We start from the raw sequence: 9,917 nt of genomic DNA on the forward strand, positions 1-9,917 counted from the left end.
ATAATACTATATCGTCAATGAACGTTAAGCGTGCGGACCCTGCGGGTTCGAGAACTATGTAGACATGACCGGGACATCTCTCTGGTCAATAACCAATAGCGGAACGTGGATGCCCATATTGGCTCCTACATATTCTACGAAGATCTTTATCGGTCAAACCGCATAACAACATATGTTGTTCCCTTTGTCATCGGTATGTTACTTGCCCGAGATTCGATCATCGGTATCTCAATACCTAGTTCAATCTCGTTACCGGCAAGTCTCTTTACTCGTTCCGTAATACATCATCCTGCAACTAACTTATTAGTTGCAATGCTTGCAAGGCTTATAGTGATGTGCATTACCGAGTGGGCCTAGAGATACCTCTCCGACAATCAGAGTGACAAATCCTAATCTCGAAATACGCCAACCCAACAAGTACCTTCGGAGACACCTGTAGAGCACCTTTATAATCACCCAGTTATGTTGTGATGTTTGGTAGCACACAAAGTGTTCCTCCGGTAAACGGGAGTTGCATAATCTCATAGTCATAGGAACATGTATAAGTCATGAAGAAAGCAATAGCAACATACTAAACGATCAAGTGCTAGGCTAACGGAATGGGTCAAGTCAATCACATCATTCTCCTAATGATGTGATCCTTTTAATCAAATGACAACTCATGTCTATGGTTAGGAAACTTAAGCATCTTTGATTAACGAGCTAGTCAAGTAGAGGCATACTAGTGACACTCTGTTTGTCTATGTATTCACACATGTATTATGTTTCCGGGTAATAAAATTCTAGCATGAATAATAAACTTTTATCATGATATGAGGAAATAAATAATAACTTTATTATTGCTTCTAGGGCATATTTCCTTCAAATCTATGTGAACTCAAAATTATATTTACGCTCTATGCTTTGTCATGAATTTGTGAACTCAAATTGTATGACTAGTTATGTGATGTTGTTTTGATGTGTTATTTGAAAGGATCGAAAAGAGGGGTCTAGAGGAGGGTGATTAGACCCTTCAACAAGTAAAAGTGACAATTTTTAAGTTCTTCAAGTCGAGGTGGAGTTTTAGCACAAGTTTAAGCATTCACAATACATTTAAAGTAAGCATGGCAAGAGTATGAGGAACGGAAAGAGTAAACATATGCTAATTGCAAGAAAGTAAAGGGATGGGATTGGAGTGTGTAAACACAATGGAGAATTTTTGGCGTGGTTCCAATAGGTGGTGCTATCGTACATCCATATTGATGGAGACTTCAACCCACGAAGGTTAATGGTTGCACGAGTCCACGGAGGGATCCACCCACGAAGGGACCACGAATAAGCAACCTTGTCTATCCCACCATGGCCATCGCCCACGAAGGACTTGCCTCACTCGGGTAGATCTTCACGAAGTAGGCCACCTCCTTGCCCGTACAAACTTCTTGGTTCAACTCCACAATCTTGTCGGAGGCTCCCAAGCGACACTAACCAATCTAGGAGACACCACTCTCCAAAAGGTAATAGATGGTGTGTTGATGATGAACTTCTTACTCTTGTGCTTCAAATGATAGTCTCCCCAACACTCAACTCTCTCTCACAGATTTGGCTATCATGGAAAGATTGAGTGGAAAGCAACTTGGAGAAGGCTAGAGATCAAGAATCTTGTGGTAGGATTGGAATATCTTGGACTCAACACATGAGTAGGTGGTTCTCTCTCAGAAAATGAGTAGTGGAAGTGTAGGCACGTTCTGATGGCTCTCTCACAAATGAAGAAGGGGGTGAAGGCGTATATATAGCCTCCACACAAAATCCAGTCGTTACACACATTTGACCCAACTCGGTTAGACCGAATAGAAGAACTCAGTGAGACCAACCCAGTTCAAAATGTTTGAATGTTAGGAATCTCGGTGGGACCGACTGGAACAACTCGATGGCACCGATGTGCTAGGGCTAGGGCAAAACCTCATTTCGGTGAAGCCGATTGCTTGAACTTGGTGAAACCGATTTCAGCAAAAAGCAAACAGAGAGTTGGTCAAGCAAACTCGGTGTGACCGATCGCTCATTTCGATGAGACTGAAATGTTACAAAGGGAAACATATAGTTTGCAAGGCCATCTCGGTGAGACCGAGATCCGTATCGGTGTGACTGAAGTGTTAGGGTTTCTGGTAGTGGCTATGTCAAGTGAACTCGGTGGCACTGAATGGATCATTTCGGTGGGGCCGAGTTTGACTTTGAGTTTTGGACATATTTGGAAGAGAAAGTGGTTGATGGTTTTGGAGCAATATAACTGAGCACTTTGAGAAAGTAGACCATTAAGCAACACCCCATCCTCTTTTAATAGTATTAGCTTTCCTTTGGACTCAATGTGATCTTGGATCACTAAAATATAAATGAAGAGTCTTAAGCTTTTGCCAATATGTGTCCTTAGCAATTTTAAGGGGTTCCTGAAGGAAATATGCCCTAGAGGCAATAATAAAGTTGTTATTTATATTTCCTTATATCACGATAAATGTTTATTATTCATGCTAGAATTGTATTAACCGGAAACTTAGTACATGTGTGAATACATAGACAAACAGAGTGTCACTAGTATGCCTCTACTTGACTAGCTCGTTGAATCAAAGATGGTTAAGTTTCCTAGCCATTGACATGAGTTGTCATTCGATTAACGGGATCACATCATTAGAGAATGTTGTGATTGACTTGATGATGACCCACAAGTATAGGGGGATCTATCGTAGTCCTTTCGATAAGTAAGAGTGTCGAACCCAACGAGGAGCAGAAGGAAATGACAAGCGGTTTTCGGTAAGGTATTCTCTGCAAACACTGAAATTGTATGTAACAGATAGTTTTGTGATAAGATAATTTGTAACAGGTAACAAGCAATGAAAGTAAATAAAGTGCAGCAAGATGGTCCAATCCTTTTTGTAGCAAAGGACAAGCCTAGACAAATTCTTACAATGAGAAAAGCGCTCCCGAGGACACATGGGAATTATTGTCAAGCTAGTTTTCATCACGCTCATATGATTCACGTTCGGTACTTTGATAATTTCATATGTGGGTGGACCGGTGCTTGGGTACTGCCCTTTATTGGACAAGCATCCCCCTTATGATTAACCCCTATTGCAAGCATCCGCAACTACAAAAGAAGTATTAAGATAAACCTAACCATAGCATGAAAATAATGGATCCAAATCAGCCCCTTACGAAGTAACGCATAAACTAGGGTTTAAGCTTCTGTCACTCTAGCCACCCATCATCTACTTATTACTTCCCAATGCCTTCCTCTAGGCCCAAATAATGGTGAAGTGTCATATGGTTGACGTTCACATAACACCACTAGAGGAGAGACAACATACATCTCATCAAAATATCGAACGAATACCAAATTCACATGACTACTAATAGCAAGACTTCACCCATGTCCTCAGCAACAGACATAACTACTCACAAAGCATATTCATGTTCATGATCAGAGGAGTATTAATATGCATTAAGGATCTGAACATATGATCTTCCACCAAGTAAACCAATTAGCATCAACTACAAGGAGTAATCAACACTACTGGCAACCCACAGGTACCAATTTGTGGTTTTGATACAAGATTGGATACAAGAGATGAACTAGGGTTTTGAGAGGAGATGGTGCTGGTGAAGATGTTGATGGAGATTGACCCCCTCCCGATGAGAGGATCGTTGGTGATGATTTCCCCCTCCCGGAGGGAAGTTTCCCTGGCAGAACAGCTCTGCCGGAGCCCTAGATTGGTTCTGCCAAGGTTCCGCCTCATGGCGCGGAGTTTCGTCCCGTAAGCTTGCTTATGATTTTTTTTCCAGGGTAAAAGCCTTCATATAGCAGAAGATGGGTACCGGAAGGCCACCATGGGGCCCAGGAGACAGGGGCGCGCCCAGTAGGGGTGGGCGCGCCCCCACTCTCCTGGCCAGGGTGTGGGCCCCCTCTTGTGTTTTCTTCGCTCAATAATTCTTATTAATTCCAAAAATAAATTTCATGGAGTTTCGGGATTTTTGGAGCTGTGCAGAATAGGTTTGCAATATTTGCTCCTTTTCCAGCCAGAATTCCAGCTGCCGGCATTCCCCCTCTTCATGGTAAACCTTGTAAAATAAGAAAGAATAGCCATAAGTATTGAGACATAATGTGTAATAACATCCCATAATGCAATAAATATTTAGAAACATTATAACTGTGCACCTTAGGAGGCTTCTCACGCCCATAGCAATGTCAATCGTCCGATCTCGTGGTTCACTCGTTTCTGGCCGTCTGATCTAATTAAGTTACAAACTGGGCTACCTGTCCTTGAGGGCCGCTACTCCGGTAGCAAAATCGGAGTTCTGGGGTTAATTGGGCTGTCGACCGCAGCAAGCCCATGTAACGACCTTCCTCGACCCCCTTCGGCTACGACTCCTGACACCGCCGCCGGCGAAAGCAACTTGGAGCGAAGGTGCCCCTATCCCGTCGAGTGGGGGTGCCCCTCCCAGAGGAACGCACGTAGTGGTGGGCGACGACGGCGGCAGCGGCTGCGGCAGCGGCAGCGGCAACTGCTCTCTCTCCGTGGCGTTGTGCACCATGGCGATGACGACTACGATGTTCCAGATCAACCAGGTAAGGGCTACCAATCTACCCTTTATCCGGTTTAGAAATCTGAATCCTATTTCGAATTCATCCTTTCCCTGTTCGCTTCAGGATCTAAACCTCCTCTCCTTCCTGCGGCGATTGGTTCCGGAGTCCGAGTTCACCGGCCGCAAACGCTTAACATCCAGCGACCAGGAGGGCGAGCGGTTGCTCATCTATGGCATGCAGGACGAGGCGGCATGGTTGGGCAGATGACGCGGCAGGTAGATTGGAAGCGGGAAGCTGATCCATCAACGAAATTATGATCCTGGTGCTTCTTTCCTCAGATTTATACATTACTGTCTTTGTAACCTACAACTGCTTCACCTCACACTCACCCGTTCCTCTTCTGAACTAGGCAGCAGAACGACAACTTAGTTGTTGTCTAGGTTACCACTTTATCTTCCTTTTTCCTGCACAATTTCCTTGCAATCCCCTTGCAATCCCCTCTTTTCATCCAATGACTCCATTGTAATAATCTGTTTCCAATCTGAATTTTGGGCAGACAGTGTCCATCCTGGTTCTGGTCAATCTCTGAGGTTCATTCTCATAAATTAGCTTGTATTCTCCCTAATGATGCTTGGGTGGTTTTAGTTTTTAATGATGTGCGATCAAGTTACCATCACTAATGTTGACTAGACATAGCAATTTTCTACTACTCGTGTACACTGTCCGGTGTTGATTTTTGACCGATACTTTAAGAAAAAATAATGCATGAATAACTCCACAAATCAAGGTGCTAAATAATCTGTTTGTCGGTCCGAGATGCTAGAGATTAGGGTAATAAATTAGGATTTGCCATACCTGCAGTGTTCAATGATTAGGGTTGATGCTATTAAGTTCATAGTGTACAATGATCTATCATGTAACTGAATTCTGAATGCTCCAATTTCCACGGATGTTCACTTGATTTCCATGGATGTTATGTCGATCTGTTATACAAGTCATGCATACACTCTCTGTATTTTTCATTTTACCAACTTCAGAAATTATTCAGATCACCTTGATGTTTGAATTATTAATTATTGGAGCAAAAGAAAGTATATATAGGCAATAGATTGTATGTAGTGTGCAGCATAAAAAATTACTCTCCCTATAGGGTGCCGGGAACATTTTTTTAGCATATTTATCTTTAGCAGTACGGAAACTCCCCTCAACGAAGATGCTTTCAAGGGCCTTCTATAATTGTCTCATTAAAGGACAACCAGTGTTGGATGATGAGAGGACAACCAAGGTGAAGATACAACGCCTACAGTGCATCCTCCAAGTGAGCTACAACCAGACATGGTACCACAGCTCCTCTTCTCCTTAACCCTCCTGATATAATTATTGCGTATTAATTTGATCCATGGGATGAGTCTTTTTGGTTGCATAAAAAAAGCTGAATCTGTAAGACTACACACATGCATGGTGGCTGTAGGAAGAGGAAAGATGTGATATTTCATATCTTAAATAGCCTCAATGAGTAGGTAGAGGAGGTGGGTCGTCCAGTACAACAAGAAATTATTTTACAATGATGTTATATCTGCAAATTTCCCTGGACTTGGATTATATTATATACATATAATGTTCCATTTTTCAGAAAGCAAGTAACACTACAAAAGAAGGAGAATTATACTAAAAAGCTATATAGAACAGATAGAACAGGCATCTTAGCGGATACATGATAAAAGTAGAGGTCTTATAATCATCATCCTGTGAATGCTTAGCAGATTTAATGGTACATATAAATCAACAACTACACCCGAAATTCAATGTGTTTGGGTTATTTCAATACAAAAGAAGCTACCGAGAAAATGATAAAAATCTGTGATTCAATTTATGTGCAGATGCACTGAGAGAAATATACAATTTTGGTATGTATCTAACCTGCAGCTAAACTGCATATCTATTGTTTGTGCTAAGCTATGAACTTTGGTATTGTTCTAAGATGTCGAGACATCTATGTGGAACTGTTTTCACTTTTCATTTGCTGAAATAGTTTTTCCTGTTACCAACTAATAATGCAAGATGTCTGTATCCTTCTCAAATTTCTGATATCACACTCTGTTCACCAATACAGGACGTTTTAGCATGACCATACAAGTCTCTAAAACGTCTTATATTAATGAACAGATGGAGTATTTTGTAGATTCTAGGCTTGCCTCCAAAGTTTTTGGAAGAACAGCTAACCATTCATTTATATGTTTGAGAGAATAATGGCAATATACCCAGTTTGGTAAGCACAGTGCTTCAAGTCACTTGATTTACAAATGAAATAACAATGCTCAGGGTGCCTCACAAACCATATTGGCCCTGATCACTTGAACAATTTCAAATTGCCGTGGTGCTTCCAGCCACTTGGACGAGTGAAGTTTGTCTGGTAATAATAATGGTATTATTGTTTTATTTTATTTGTTGGTTGAATATGGAGGGGAGCTGCATGGCTTCCAAAAAGTTGAATACTACTGCCTTTCTGTGCATTTGACCCTGTTAACTTCCAAGGTTTGCATGGATTTAATAGTATTCTATCTTTGTACAGGCATTTTTTGCTCGAGAATTTTTAGGTGGCGGAGCCGCCTAATCGCAGTAGTTCCCTGATGCTGTTCTTTTATGTAGCCCCTAATAGGCTTATCCTATGGTTTAGTAAATTAGTAGAATTGGCATGAATTCATGTTGGTTGTACATGCTTATCGAGTACCCCATATGCATGTATGATTACAACCAGTTTTTTGTTTTCAACCCTCTCCAACTAAATATATTCTATACCCATTTTTTAATAGCACGGTGATAGCCCTGGCAGATAATGAAACTCAAAAACTGCACAAAAGGTATTTGTTAATCCAGAAAGACCATTTTCTAGATGTTTGACGCTGTTCTTAAAGTTTCATGCCTCTAATTTTCTTGGTGTTAGCCGCATCTCCTATCCCGTTGTATTTAACCTATAGGTTTCATTCGTCCAGTTTTCTTGATGTTATCTGCGTCGGATGAAAATGCAAAGCTTGTAGTTCTTCCTTTTAAGAATTCATTCTGTTTCTATTTCTGCAGCGGCAGTCAATGGAATTCGGGTGGAGCGACGGTTATAACAAATGAGCAGTACCTTGACCGTATCTGCGGAGATGAGCTTTCTGTAGGATGTGCTCCTTGGGAAGGTAACACTTGTTTAACCGAACATAAAATGACAGACTGTTGGAAGGAGGCATAACCTTTAGTCTACTGCGAAGAAATTCAATAACTGGAGCAGAAGGTCCAAAGTTATACCTGGACTGCAGCCGGTGATATGAACTTCATGTGGCTGCTTTGCTGCTACACGTGTTGCCAATTAGGATAGTCAATAGGGGTGCGTTTACAGTGTTGTGGGCAAAAATAATTGCCAGCCATTTTACTATAGCTGATATAGTTGTCCCTACAATAATGAGTACCTACACTTTATTTACCTTGCTTGCCTCCTCCCCTTGTGTGGTCGAGAACCCTTACTGTTCTTATGAAAAATCAAACAGTTACCAGCCTTCTTACCATCTAACATATCCCTAATAATAATACTAATCAACTTAGATATTTTTTTCCATCAATTGCTAACATTCTCATGTCAACATAAACAGGAACAAAACCACCATAAATTTCAGGTTTTAAAATTCAGGCAAAAAACATATATTTCTATGATTTAAATGCTTCTGTTGCGTATAGTGTGATAATTGCACCATATGATTAAAATACTACCCTTACATATAATTGAATCAATCACTAACATTATAACATCAAAATGAACGGGCGCAGCAACGTGCGCCTTCGATGATCTAGTTGATATAAAAGCATGATGCAAAATGGACGTATCAACTCCCCCAAGCTTAGACCTCGTTTGTCCTCAAGCGGAAGCCGAAATCGAAAAATATGTCTGCATGTTTAGAGATAGAGGTGTCGATAAAAATAAAATATGGACATGAGGGCATCATGATCATTCTTATAAGAGCAACATATACAGATTTTGTCATATGATTTCTTATGCTCAAGTAACAATCAATTCACAATGTCAAGTATGGTTCAGTAACTTCATTGAGAACTAACAAACTATAATCTCAGTCATTGAAGCAATTGCAATTTATCATAACATCAGAAAGAGTCAAGAATAGAGCCTTTCAGCAAGTCCACATACTCAACTATCATATAGTCTTCTACAATTGCTAACACTCACGCAATACTTGTGGTTATGGAGTTTTAATCAGACACTGAGAAAGATAGGGGCTTATTGTTTCGCCTCCCAACGTATTCACTTTTGGGTGATGTCAACAATAATAGTTCATGCTAATTTACATCCAATTGGATATATATATATATATATATATATATATATATATATATATATATATATATATATATATATATATATATATATATATACGGTGGCGCTAAACTAAGCGAGCGCGCAGAACAACTAATCCTACGCGCTGGTCCTGATTAGACGGGCGGGTCGGTCCGCCTCTACTGTGCTAATTAATTGAGGGTAAAATCGGTTGAAGAAGTAGTAATGGGTTTAAGTTGGTTACCATCTCACACGTCCCACGTACGCCCCGGCCAGGCGAGCCACTCACCAACAATGGTAAAAGCGCTAGCATATATCGTAACGGAATTAAATTCCATTACGGGCCGCCATGCATGTATTGCACTTCGGTCTTTTGGCTCGTACTGTATTTGCTAATGATAGTAAAAGTTGTTGGCAAATGTGGTAAAGGAATTAAGAGCTTTACTGGACGCGCATACTCCGCCCATAACTATGATTGATTACAGTAAACATAGTGGTAGATATAGTAACTGGAATTAAACCATTACTGGCTGACACCTTCCACACCTACATCCAGAAATGGTAAAATACTCTGGTCAAATAGTAATGGTGAAATGAGAAAAGGTGTTGCTTGTAGTAAATGCTTGGAAATAGTGGTAGAATCATTATTGAAGGGTAATGATTTTTTAACAGAGACCCTCTTATAGTAATAGTGTTACTACTATAGTACGAGACAACTACTGCTACGATATACGTGTAGTTGTATTGCCATCATGTAATTGGTATTACGATCAAATATTAGGGATCCACAATGATCTTTTTTACATGGAGTGAAGAGATGCTCATGCCAGTAATGCGCCATGTTTGCATTACTATAATTAGACTTAACATTACCATTTATTTTGATAGGAAGTCGGGATACTCTCATACTAGTAATGCATCATGTTCTATTACTATAACCAGGCCCAATATTACCCTCGATCTAATTGGCGAGGGGAGGGACAGGCGCAAGGACTATGGTTGGTTTGGTTAAGTAAAGACGGTTTACTAAGGGCA

At 40.6% G+C, this 9,917-nt stretch overlaps 1 long non-coding RNA gene across 1 annotated transcript; it reads left to right on the plus strand.

Annotated features, from left to right (window-relative positions):
- Positions 1 to 4,363: 4,363 nt before the first annotated feature.
- On the plus strand, positions 4,364 to 8,018 carry LOC119336032. The gene is made up of 3 exons (XR_005162172.1): positions 4,364 to 4,594; positions 4,676 to 5,890; positions 7,631 to 8,018. It is a non-coding gene; the product is annotated as an uncharacterized LOC119336032 (long non-coding RNA).
- The last annotated feature ends 1,899 nt before the right edge of the window (positions 8,019 to 9,917 follow it).

Source organism: Triticum dicoccoides, chromosome 7B (genome assembly GCF_002162155.2).
Source record: "Triticum dicoccoides isolate Atlit2015 ecotype Zavitan chromosome 7B, WEW_v2.0, whole genome shotgun sequence".
Lineage (NCBI taxonomy): Eukaryota > Viridiplantae > Streptophyta > Magnoliopsida > Poales > Poaceae > Triticum > Triticum dicoccoides.